General features: G+C 39.1%; 1 protein-coding gene across 2 annotated transcripts in view; it reads left to right on the top strand.

Moving 5' to 3' along the window:
- LOC311256403 (fibroblast growth factor 12-like) overlaps positions 1 to 6,040 on the top strand; it is a 51,545-nt gene extending 45,505 nt beyond the window's left edge. For both annotated transcript variants that reach the window (XM_084351457.1, XM_084351458.1), the window contains exon 5: positions 1 to 6,040. This exon is cut by the window's left edge and continues 173 nt beyond it. The gene's annotated coding sequence lies outside the window, so the exon portion shown is untranslated.
- The last annotated feature ends 6,961 nt before the right edge of the window (positions 6,041 to 13,001 follow it).

Below are 13,001 nucleotides of genomic sequence, written 5' to 3'. Positions count from 1 at the left end.
GAGGAGGAGGAGGAGGCGAACTCCCATTTTAACACTCCTCTGTTCAGCAACAAAAGCAACTCCAACCACACCGACGACAACGACGACGGCGACGACAAACGAAAACAAAGAAAAAAAGAAGAAAAAAAAAGGGGAAATCTTCTTGCTCGTGTTGAAATATTTTAAACGTAAAGGGGGAGGGCGAGGGGGAGGGGCTTGTTTGAAAAAATATCAGGACGTTGATGATGATGATTTACATTTTATGCAAAAAGCCCTGCTGATACGGCGCCCGGAGGCTAGCACACCTACTCTTCATCGCTACATCGTAATCATCATCATCATCATTACATCACGTTGATGACAAAATGTTTTGCGTGTCGAGCGAGCGCTGAGAACTCCGAAGCTTTAAGCCATGTAGAAACTTCACTTTCTTTCATTTCTTAATGAATGCAAAAACTTTCGCACTTTCGAAACACCGCGCTTCTTCTTCTTCTTCTTCTTCTTCTTCGTCTGCGTGTCCGTCCAGTCAGAAAGAAGAGTTTCTGTTTTTGTCTTCTTCAGCTGCCACATCATGTTTGTTTCTCTGTTTTTTCGGGTCGTGGGATTTGTTTCAGACACTGCCGATAAAATGCTTCAGAGGGGAATGAAAGACTTCCTGTTGTGTTGGAGTGGACTGGAGGAAGTCAGTCAGGTCATCTGCTTCATGTTTGTGATTGATGCTGATCAGAGCGGCCGGGTTTAGAAACGTCACAGTCCTGCTTTAATTAAATCAACCATCAGTTGGTAGTGACTTCCCTCCTTCCGGCTGGAAATGACCTTCAGATCATTTCTCTGAAAATCAACTTCAGAGAAGTGAAGTCTGCTGCAGGGAGATAATCCATCAGAGGTTTGGTTTCATAAAGCTGCCACCAAGTCACCAAAAACACAGAAATGATACAAATCTTTATTTATAGAGCACTTTTCAAAGTCCAGGGTTAAATCATCAGGTTTAACAGAAACAAGACAACATTCACATACATCGAGAAAATACCACGTTATAGTGAAAGAATATAGTGTTTAGATATAGAAACACATTTATAGTGTGTGCAGGGCAACAAGAGATGAGCAAAGAGGCAAACTCAGACGCTGGTTGCAGTACAGCAGCATATTCTTGAAATATCTGATGTCGGTGGGTCCTTGAAGGCAGCAGCAGGGGCAGTTTTCAGATCAGTGACATCACATGATATTGAGTAGATGAAACGAGCTGTGGTGGGTTTCCTCCCTGCAGGATGAGTTTCCTGGAGGCGGCCGCTCAGTCTGAACTGATGATGATGATGACGAGCAGGAACGTGAAGCACGTGCTGCGTTCAGGGTCTGATCACATGAACGCTGTGTGTTTCACAGTGCTGAGGAGTTGCAGGCAGAAATATTGCATGATGATTTCCAAAAAGCAGACGACGCCCCCGCAGCCGTTTGGGGGATTTGAATGATTTATTGAGACACTAACAGCTGTGTTGTGTAACTGCGATCCGGTCGGAACAGGATGAGTCCACGCTGGTACCTGAACTGTCCAGGCCCGCTCAAACACTCTGGATTTATGATGTGATGTGAAACCATATGAGATATGATATGATGTGGTAGAATATGATATGTGATATTAGACTGTATGTACGGAAGAGGGGGTGAAAACTGTACTTGAGTTCTGACTCCAACTTCTCAAAATTCAGTTTGTTCACAAATTTCACACTTTATTTCTCAGAATTGTCTTTTTTCTAAAAATGTGCCCCGATTCAGGCTTTTAACTCAAAACTGACACTTTTCACTCAGAATTCTGTCGTAATATTCAGCAAAATTAGGAATTCTGACAAAAATGTCACAGTCAAATACGTTTCACAGCGGCCGTGATCTCTCCTGTAGATATGATATTATATATGATATGATATGTTGATATGACGACAGTCTGCTGAGGATGTCGATGTGTCGACGCAGCATGTTTGAGCCTCACACTTTCACACGTTGTCCTTCTTTGAACACGATTGTATGTTTTGTCGTCGACTCAGCGGACTCGGCCGGGTGTCGTGATGCGGTCGGCCACGCTGAGCTCTGATTGGTGCACTTTTTGAAAAGGGCATTTTATGTGTAGAAAAAGTTTTACGAGCTGACGTGTTCAGCTCACGGGCCAATCGTATGAAAGAGGCGGGGTTTATGTTCAGATCCGACCAAGGCCAACCTGATGATGTCATCAGCAGGCGACGCCCAATCAGTATTGCAGCAGTGTCTCTAGCTTCGTGATTGGTTGTTTTTGTTGACAGCTGATGAAGTTTTGGTGGATTGAAACCATTTTTTTTCTCCCAGATTTAAGCTGTGATGAACAGGACAGCTCTGGGCAACAGTGGCATGCCATCAATCTTTATGATTATTGATTATTAGCGACCGATTGGGAACTTTTCTGAGAAGCACCTGGACACAAAGTATTTTTCTTTAAATTTCCACATGAATCAAATTAATTTCTTTGTTCAGGCTCCAGTGAAACTCGGAGTTGGGTTCGATTATTGTTTTGGATTATTGATTATTGATTATTAATTCTTTAGGACACAGTTTCGACATAATCTCAACAATAACAGTTCTGAAAAAAACAGAAGTACATATTTCCAGTTGAGGTTGAAATGTGGACGTCTCAGGACGCCTTACTCGTGATGCGTTGAAGGAACCTGGGAATCAGGAATTTTTCTGCCTCCAGCCTGCAGCAGGAGACACAGTCAGAGAGGACGCTGATGATGAGAAAAAAATTATGAAAATCTTGTCGCTCAGTCTTTAAAAACAAAGTAAATAAGAGATTACATTCTGTTTTTCACAGATTTCATTCCACTGAAACTTTTCAGGGAGTTTTGAAGACAAAGTGTCTCAGTTTGTGTCCGTCGTCGCCGTCCTCTCTCGGTCACACTTCCTGCTCTCTGTGTTGCGTTCAGGTGTCGGCTGATGGGAGGATTTGGTAACATGTTTAACACTGCCCTGCTTCCTTTAGACTAAAATCACTGCCCCAAAAACCGTGAGCTGTTTTACTGCGACCTCGTCTGAACGTCAAGCTGTGGGAGTTCAGGACTCACTCCTGCTCGTCTCCCCAATGCAAACATCATAAATCCAGATGAATTTTATTTAAATATATGTAAACTAAAAAAATATTTCAACATTCCTGCTGATTATCTCCTGAAACCTTCATCAGCGTTCAGATTCATTTTCTGTTTGGTTTCACTTCATTTCTTCTGAAATCAACTTGCACTAAACATTTTTTTAAACAGCAGTATAGTCCTTTAAATGTTTGTTCAGACCGAGTCGCCGCACTGCCCTCGCCAAACCTTTTCTTCTTCTCTTCCTCGAACCCTTTACTCGTCTCAGACGTTACTGACCGAGTTTCCCAAAAACATCTGGATCATCTCCTGGTTTACAAAGATCAACCCGTCGCCTCACTCAGAGTCACGCAGCCCTTCAAAATAATACAAACCTGAAGTTCAACCACTGCCTTCATGACAACAATCATAATGTGTTGAAAACACTTTATGCAGCTGATGTTGCGTAAGAGAAACAAGATTTATGGAAGCTCGTTCGTGCCATAATTTTAATTTTGCAAACATTTTAAATTTCTGCAGAACTTCAAAGGTTCTGTTTTATAAAAGTCCGGTTTGATTTTTTTTTTTTTTTTGTGGATACTGATGACACGGAAACAAATCCTTTATGAAAAAAGTTCTTGCACACTATAAAGTCGTTTCCATCCTGAGACCAGTCAGAAAGAAATACATTTAAAGAATCAATAAGTTCATGAATGTAACTGAACAGTTTCACAGAATTCTGACGCACTTATTTCTCAAAATTTACATTTTTCTTTGAAGTTTTACTCTTTTCAGAATTTCTCCTCAGAATTCACACTTTTTTTCTCAGTTGTGGGCAAATTAAGAGCTAGAATTATAAACGCAGATTTTTTATCTTAAATCAGGAATAAAAACAAAATGTTGAAGTGTAAATGAAGAAGTGTAGTTCAGCCTGTAAAGAAGTGAAACACAGCGGTTAAAGAAAAGAAAAACAAATGAGGAAAAAGAAAAAGACTTTTCATTAAACAGAAAAGAAGAAAAGGATTCAACACAGCGGAAAGATTTTACGTGTTCATGAGAAAAATGATAAGACGGATTTTTGGTTTGGTGCTTGAATGCATCAGAGATTAAATTCATGTAAAGATGATTTTTGGGGAAGTCGGTCACCTCCCATCAGGCGACATCACACGTCAAACGTCTCATTCAGAGTTTGTCGTTTTTTGTCGGAAAGAAATAATCAAGCTGCTGTTTCTGCCGCCATTTTTGAGAGGCTGAGAGGAGGCGGAGTCAGGGTGGGCGGGTTGTAGAGGGTTGACTCTTATTGGCTGCCACAGCCCAGGTGTTCTCTCTTCTTTTTTTTTGAGGTTTATCTTTTGATTTCTTTATTTTGTTGGTTGAATGAAATGGACGGACAAATGGACAAATGGATGGACTGAAGGACTGATGGAGGGAAAGGATGAACCAATCACAATCCACCGTACTGCCTCTGAGAAAGTCTTCCAGTTTTGGGGGTCGGACCACGAGGATGGTAGAAACACTGTTTTCTCTTCTGGTCCGTTAAATGTTTGTGACGAGTGAATGAACTGTTCATGTTTCTACAGAACCAAACCACTCGACAGGAATGTGTCCACACGAGTGTCCTCTCTATCACGTCTACTTCTACAGGTCCACTCCACAGGTGACAGCATCAATAAAACATCGTCAGAGAGACTTTGTTTATTTGTGGGAACTTGTTTCTTATTGGTTTGATTTTTTCAGACGGATGAGGTCAAATTAAAAAGTTAATAATGTTTCTCAGAGAAGTCAGAATGCACCTTTAACCATTTTAGTCACTTTTCTTTTGTTTATTTGAATCTATTTTCACATTTTCTCTCATTACTAGCTTTATCCCTTCAGATGTATTTGTGAGTTCATTATTTGAAATTCAAACAGACATTAGAATAAAATAGAATAAACATTTCTGATCTGTGATAAGTTCAAAGCTTCTGACGTCTTTTTCAGAATCCTGACTTTAATTTGTAAATTCATATTTGAAGTCAGAATTGAGAGAAAAAGTCAGATCTTAAATTTAAAAAAGGAAACATTGCAGTGGCTTTTATCTGCTCCTGTCGTAAGGAAAATAAGAAATCAGCAACATTTTGACATGTTGGATGAAAAATTAATCTAATAATTCCTGAAAATGAAGTCAGTGTTTGACTTGAAAAAAGTATAGAAAGTGAAAAATATTTCCCAAATTCATTGATGTAGAAAAGACTTGAGAGCCTGATGGGTTAAAGGACAATTTCAAACACATTTTCACAAGTTTAGCGGACAAACGAAGGCTGTTAAACAGTTTGTATAACCATTTCACAAACTGTTCAAGCAGAATCACAAGGTTTCTGTGAAATATTCCATCCGTCACGACCTCATGGATGTGATTTATGGTCACAAAATGAAGTTGTTGTTTTTGTCGCGGTCTGTTTTCACCTGAAGGCAGCGTCAGAAGTAGACAACGTAGAAAGGACACTCTGCAGTCAAAGTCTGTGATTTCAGAGAGAGCAGTAGGTCGACTCCGAGCTTTAAAATCAGATCTCGCCCCCTGATGAGTCCATGAATATTAATAACTTCCTGATAACTCTCCTTCTCTCCGTTAAACTGATCAAAAATGTCAGAACCTTCCTCCGAGTCGACCTGCTGAACTTTCACTGTAACTTGATCCAAAAATGATGAGAGGCTCGGCCTGTAGGGAGCGCTGTCGCTGTTGCTTGGAGAAGTTCGCAGCACTGCCGACATCCAGCAGCGCTAAATGATGATGTCATAACCAAGCGACAGATTCCCTGTGGTGGGGCAGGAGGAGGATGTTGAGACGTCGAGCCTGAAATCTCTTGTTGTTTGTGTTTGCTGATGTTTGCACCTTTTCTGACACACCTTCATATAACGCATCATATATTAGAACTACGTCATCGCAAATACGCAGCAGGATGAAAAAGATGATTGAAAAATAAAAAAGAATGATATAAAAGCTTCAGTGTTCGACTCATTTTTTATTCCTGGTCTCTGTGTTTGTTCTACTTTAAAGGTGTAAAATGTAAAAAGTGGCCAGCTGTGGAGTTCATACTCCCAACAGACAGGGGGCAGCGCATCACCGGAGTTACTGCTAACTGCTGCTAACTTTTGCTCAAATTAACTAGTCAGCAGAACTCCACAGGTGTGTTGCTTTGAATCTGAGCACCTTGGGGCTGAGTCAGCTAATAGCAGCAGTAACTTAGCTAACTAGCTAACGGCAGCTAGCTGGACATTAAGCTTACTTTAGCAACAAGTTAAAAATCTTCTTTTTTTTACATGAACAGAAATGAAGTTGTGAGCAAATTAAGAGCTAAAATTATTAACGCAGATTTATATCTTAAATCAGGGATAAAAACAACAAAATGTTGAAGTGTAAATGAAGTGTAGTTCAGCCTGTAAAGAAGTGAAACACAAGCGGTTAAAGAAAAGAAAAACAAACGAGGAAAAGAAAAAGACTTTTCATTAAACAGAAAAGAAGAAAAGGATTCAACACAGCAGAAAGATTTTACGTGTTCATGAGAAGAATGATAAGACTGATTTTTGGTTTGGTGCTTGAATGCATCAGAGATTAAATTCATGTAAAGATGATTTTTGGGGAAGTCGGTCACCTCCCATCAGGCAACATCACACATCAAACGTCTCATTCAGAGTTTGTCGTTTTTTGTCGGAAAGAAATAATCAAGCTGCTGTTTCTGCCGCCATTTTTGAGAGGCTGAGAGGAGGCGGAGTCAGGGTGGGCGGGTTGTAGAGGGTTGACTCTTAACATAATTGTATGTTTGTCTATATATGTTATATGTCTGGAACCTGTACCAATGAGGAACTGGAAGCAAATTCCACCAGCCTGGCTGTGTGGTCATTAAAACAATCAATCAATCAATCAATCATTGGCTGCCACAGCCCAGGTGTTTTCTCTTCTTTTTTTTTTTTGGAGGTTTATCTTTTGATTTCTTTATTTTTGATTTCTTCAGCAGTGAGCTGGACAGTACCGAAGAGGATCAGGACCACTGTAAAGAAATAAAAATAAAAGAGACTTCTGACTTTAATTTGTAAGTTTATGTTTAAAGTCAGATTTAAGAAAAAAAATCTAATTTGAGAAAAAGTAAGAATTCTGAAAAAAGAAATAAAAAAGATTTGAGAGAAAAAGTCAGAAGGAAATCTATTCTCAGATTCCAACTTTCTTCTCAAGTCTGATTTAATTTTTTTAGAATTCCGATCTTTTGGGTCACATAGAAAAAAGCCTTGTTTTTATTTCTTTTCCCGACTCGTTTTCAACAGTTGTTTGCATTTTCACCACAAAAAAGTCACTATGTTTGGGTCACCTGGAAAAAAAAGTTTTTTTCCCCCTGAAAAAAAAAAACTAGAAAAAAATCTAACTCGTTTTCAACACCTGCTTTTATTTTCACTTGAAAAGAAATTCACTCGCTCGGCCGTGACATGCAGACGCTTCTCCAGCTCTGGCAGCTCGCAGCGAAGATCTGCATTGTCCCGAACCAGCTGAGGGCAGAGGGGGGAAAGTGATAGAGTACATTTACTTATATTTTTAAGGTGATTGTACTTCCCTTTTTTAACCACTTCATTAATCTACACCACGGCATTTTTATGACTTTACCTGCTTCTGGACCTTGGTGAGCTGTTCCAAGTTGTTCTCCAGGAAGGAGTTCTTCTGCTTCTGGGCCATGTTGCCGAGTCCCTCCTCACAGTCCAACTCAGCACTCTGAAAAACCCAGACCACAGGTTCAACGTCACACCGGTGTTGTCAGAAAAATGATTCACATGAACACAGCCAGGGGAGGTTGATGCACCTTCTTCACCCGCGTGGTGAGGTCCTGAACGAAGAGTTTGCGCAGGTTGTGAAGCGTCTGCAGCCCTTTGGCCTGAGAGAACAGAAAGAAAGTGATTATCATGAGAAGTTTTTCGATCTTTTGAGGTTCTAGGCTCAATACTCAGGCTGCTTTTGAACAAGTTGTGAGAAATCCTTTACTAATGTCCCTGACAAAATAGCGTAAGAAATTTTCGGAAATTCTTTGCGAAATCTTCAGAAATTCTTCCTTTTGCTTTGAAATTCTTTGGAATTTTTGGAAAATGTTCGGGAATCTTCAAAAACCTTATGAATTTTCCAGAAATTTTCAGAAATATCTTTTATTTTTGGGAATTTTCAGAGATTCTTCAGAAATGTTCTTTTTAATCTGTTATTGCGCATGAATATATTCCCTCAATTGAAAAAAAATAAAAAATTCTGCCCCCAAAAATGTCTTTTTGGCCCCAGATTTACTTTTGGGGATGTAGGTTCAATACCCAGGCTACTTTTGAACAATAGGTTGCGAGAAATCTTAGACCAATGTCCCTGACAAAACAGCGCAAGTTTGTAAGGTGCTACGTTAAAGTTTTGAGTTTGTGAGTTCGATCCTGGCGTGTTTCCTTGAATTTCGCAAATGAAAATCTCTCACATCCACTAGCGCTTGTTGCTGGGCTGATCACAAATTCTGAGGAATTTTGAAGTCCAACAACAAGAGGGAGGCTGAAACAGCTTCAAGAAACATTAAAGAAGTTTTCTTGATCAAATAGCTCAAGTCTTTGAATTAAATTGGTCATTAAAATTGGTTGCTCAAAAGAAAAAGTGAGAAACTCTAAGAAACAGGTGAAGAATCTCAGGTGAAATAGCTCAGTCTGTTAGAAGACTTATCAGAAGTTCTGAGGATGAGAGTTCAATCCTCATGGCATTTTAAGAAATTCGACACAAGGAGGAAGGCTAGGAAAGAAGAGGGAAGTGTTGTTGATCAATTATCTGATCCAGTAGCTCATGTGTTAAAAGCGTTGTTTGGCGTTTCAGAAGTCGTGAGTTTGATTCTTATGAGGCTTAGTGAATTTTGAAGGCTGGGGTACCAAGTGAAGAAGTGAAACCCTCTGAAAAACAAGTGTTGCCAGTCTGATCTTGTAGCTCATGTGGTAAGAGAATTGTTCAGAATTTCAGATGTTGTGAGTTCGGTTCTTATGATCGTCAGTGTTTTTTGAAGTCCAACAACCAAATTGAAGAGTTAAAAGCACTCAGAGAGGAAGCTGTACAGGGAAGAGGACTAGTTGGTGTGGTGGGTTTGTTACGTGACTGTAAGACCCCATTAATGTAGGACCTGGTTTCGAATCCTGGCTGTTGTCAGTACCTGAAGCATTGGAGATAATGTGTTTAGATGAACAAACACAGCACAAAAATAGAAATAATTCAACCAAAATACAGATCCTTTGTTTTTGAAAAACAAAAATGAAACTGCATCAGGAAATTCAAATGTATGAAAATGTTTATAGCATGTGCTCTATTCTGGAGGAATCTTCAGAAATCTTGGGAATTTTTGGAAATTCTTCTTTTTCCTTTTGTTTCACTGAATATAGAATGAAAAATCTTCATTTTCCACCCCCCCAAGGAAATCTTCAGATTTTTCTGGAAATCTTAGTTTTTCCCGGAAATTTTCGGCTTTTTCCGGAAATCTTCGGCTTTTTTCGGAAATCTTCGGGAATTTTCGGAAATCTTGGATTGTTTCGGAAATTTTCGGAAATTTTCGGCTTTCTTCGGAAATCTTCGGCTTTTTTCGGCTTTTTCCGGAAATCTTCGGGAATTTTCGGAAATCTTCGGCTTTTTTCGGAAATCTTCGGAAATCTTCGGCTTTTTTCGGGAATTTTCGGAAATTTTCGGCTTTCTTCGGAAATTTTCGGAAATCTTCGGCACATGGACATTTCTGCTCAATAAAAAAAAAAATCTGCCCCCAAAAATGTCCCAGATTTACTTTTGAGGTTGTAGGTTCAATACCCAGGCTACTTTTGACCAACAGGTTGTGATAAATCTTTGACCAATGTCCCTGACTATACTGAATATAGAATGAAAAAAATCTTCATTCCCCCCCCCCCCCCACCCCCAAGGAAATCTTCAGATTTTGCCTGGAAATCTTCGTTTTTTTTCGGAAATTTTCGGCTTTCTTCGAAAATCTTCGGAAATTTTCGGCTTTTTTCGGAAATTTTCGGAAATCTTCGGAAATTTTCGGCTTTCTTCGGGAATTTTCGGAAATCTTCGGCTTTTTTCGGCTTTCTTCGGAAATTTTCGGAAATCTTCGGCACATGGACATTTCTGCTCAATAAAAAAAAAATCTGCCCCCAAAAATGTCCCAGATTTACTTTTGAGGTTGTAGGTTCAATACCCAGGCTACTTTTGACCAACAGGTTGTGATAAATCTTTGACCAATGTCCCTGACTATACTGAATATAGAATGAAAAAAATCTTCATCCCCCCCCACCCCCCCCCCCCCCACCCCCAAGGAAATCTTCAGATTTTGCCTGGAAATCTTCGGTTTTTTTCGGAAATTTTCGGCTTTCTTCGAAAATCTTCGGCTTTTTTCGGCTTTTTTCGGGAATTTTCGGAAATCTTCGGCTTTCTTCGGAAATTTTCGGAAATCTTTGGAAATTTTCGGCTTTCTTCGGAAATCTTCGGGAATTTTCGGAAATCTTCGGCTTTTTTCGGCTTTCTTCGGAAATCTTCGGCTTTTTTCGGAAATTTTCGGAAATCTTCGGCACATGAACATTTCTGCTCAATAAAAAAAAAATCTGCCCCCAAAAATGTCCCAGATTTACTTTTGAGGTTGTAGGTTCAATACCCAGGCTACTTTTGACCAACAGGTTGTGATAAATCTTTGACCAATGTCCCTGACTATACTGAATATAGAATGAAAAAAATCTTCATTTCCCCCCCCAAGGAAATCTTCAGATTTTTCTGGAAATCTTCGAAATTTTTCGGAAATCTTCGGAAATCTTGGATTGTTTCGGAAATTTTCGGCTTTCTTCGGAAATCTTCGGGAATTTTCGGAAATATTCGGAAATCTGGATTGTTTCGGAAATTTTCGGAAATTTTCGGCTTTCTTCGGAAATCTTCGGCTTTTTTCGGAAATCTTCGGAAATTTTCCGCTTTCTTCGGAAATCTTCGGCACATGAACATTTCTGCTCAATAAAAAAAAAAAATCTGCCCCCAAAAATGTCCCAGATTTTCATCTTTGACCAATGTCCCTGACAAAATAGCACAAGTTGGTAAGATTTTTCTTCAAATGTATGAAAATGTTTGTAGCACATACTCTGACATTTTTTTCCGGCTTTTTTCGAAATTTTTCGGAAATCTTCGGAAATTTGAATCCGTTATTGTACATGAACATTTCTGCTCGAATTCAATAAAATGTTACCTACAACCTCAAAAGTAGATCTCAATTTCTGAATTGAGCAGAAATGTTCATGTACAATAACGGATTCAACTTTCCGAAAATTTCCGAAGATTTCCGAAAAATTTCGAAAAAAGCCGGAAAAAAATGTCAGAGTATGTGCTACAAACATTTTCATACATTTGAAGAAAAATCTTACCAACTTGTGCTGTTTTGTCAGGGACATTGATCAAAGATGAAAATCTGGGACATTTTTGGGGGCAGATTTTTTTTTTTTATTGAGCAGAAATGTTCATGTGCCGAAGATTTCCGAAGATTTCCGAAGAAAGCGGAAAATTTCCGAAGATTTCCGAAAAAAGCCGAAGATTTCCGAAGAAAGCCGAAAATTTCCGAAAATTTCCGAAAAAAGCCGAAAAAAGCCGAAGATTTCCGAAAATTTCCGAAAAAAGACGAAAAAAGACGAAAAAAGCCGAAGATTTCCGAAGAAAGCCGAAAATGTCCGAAAATTTCCGAAACAATCCAAGATTTCCGAAGATTTCCGAAAATTCCCGAAGATTTCCGAAAAAAGCCGAAGATTTCCGAAGAAAGCCGAAAATTTCCGAAACAATCCAAGATTACCGAAGATTTCCGAAAAATTTCGAAGATTTCCAGAAAAATCTGAAGATTTCCTTGGGGGGGAAAATGAAGATTTTTTTTCATTCTATATTCAGTATAGTCAGGGACATTGGTCAAAGATTTATCACAATCTGTTGGTCAAAAGTAGCCTGGGTATTGAACCTACAACCTCAAAAGTAAATCTGGGACATTTTTGGGGGCAGATTTTTTTTTTATTGAGCAGAAATGTTCATGTGCCGAAGATTTCCGAAGATTTCCGAAGAAAGCGGAACATTTCCGAAGATTTCCGAAAAAAGCCGAAGATTTCCGAAAAAAGCCGAAAAAAGACGAAGAAAACCCGAAGATTTCCGAAGAAAGCCGAAAATGTCCGAAAAGTTCCGAAACAATCCAAGATTTCCGAAGATTTCCGAAAATTCCCGAAGATTTCCGAAAAAAGCCGAAGATTTCCGAAGAAAGCCGAAAATTTCCGAAACAATCCAAGATTACCGAAGATTTCCGAAAAATTTCGAAGATTTCCAGAAAAATCTGAAGATTTCCTTGGGGGGGAAAATGAAGATTTTTTTCATTCTATATTCAGTATAGTCAGGGACATTGGTCAAAGATTTATCACAATCTGTTGGTCAAAAGTAGCCTGGGTATTGAACCTACAACCTCAAAAGTAAATCTGGGACATTTTTGGGGGCAGATTTTTTTTTTATTGAGCAGAAATGTTCATGTGCCGAAGATTTCCGAAAATTTCCGAAAAAAGCCGAAGATTTCCGAAGAAAGCCGAAAAAAGCCGAAAATTTCCGAAAAAAGCCGAAGATTTCCGAAAATTCCCGAAGATTTCCGGAAAAAGCCGAAAAAAGCCGAAGATTTCCGAAACAATCCAAGATTTCCGAAAATTCCCGAAGATTTCCGAAAAAAGCCGAAGATTTCCGGAAAAAGCCGAAAATTTCCGGGAAAAACTAAGATTTCCAGAAAAATCTGAAGATTTCCTTGGGGGGGTGGAAAATGAAGATTTTTCATTCTATATTCAGTGAAACAAAAGGAAAAAGAAGAATTTCCAAAAATTCCCAAGATTTCTGAAGATTCCTCCAGAATAGAGCACATGCTATAAACATTTTCA

The sequence above is a fragment of the Pagrus pagrus genome (genome assembly GCF_965226575.1).
Source record: "Pagrus pagrus genome assembly, chromosome: 4".
Classification (NCBI taxonomy): domain Eukaryota; kingdom Metazoa; phylum Chordata; class Actinopteri; order Spariformes; family Sparidae; genus Pagrus; species Pagrus pagrus.
This window is presented reverse-complemented; position numbering and strand designations above follow the sequence as displayed.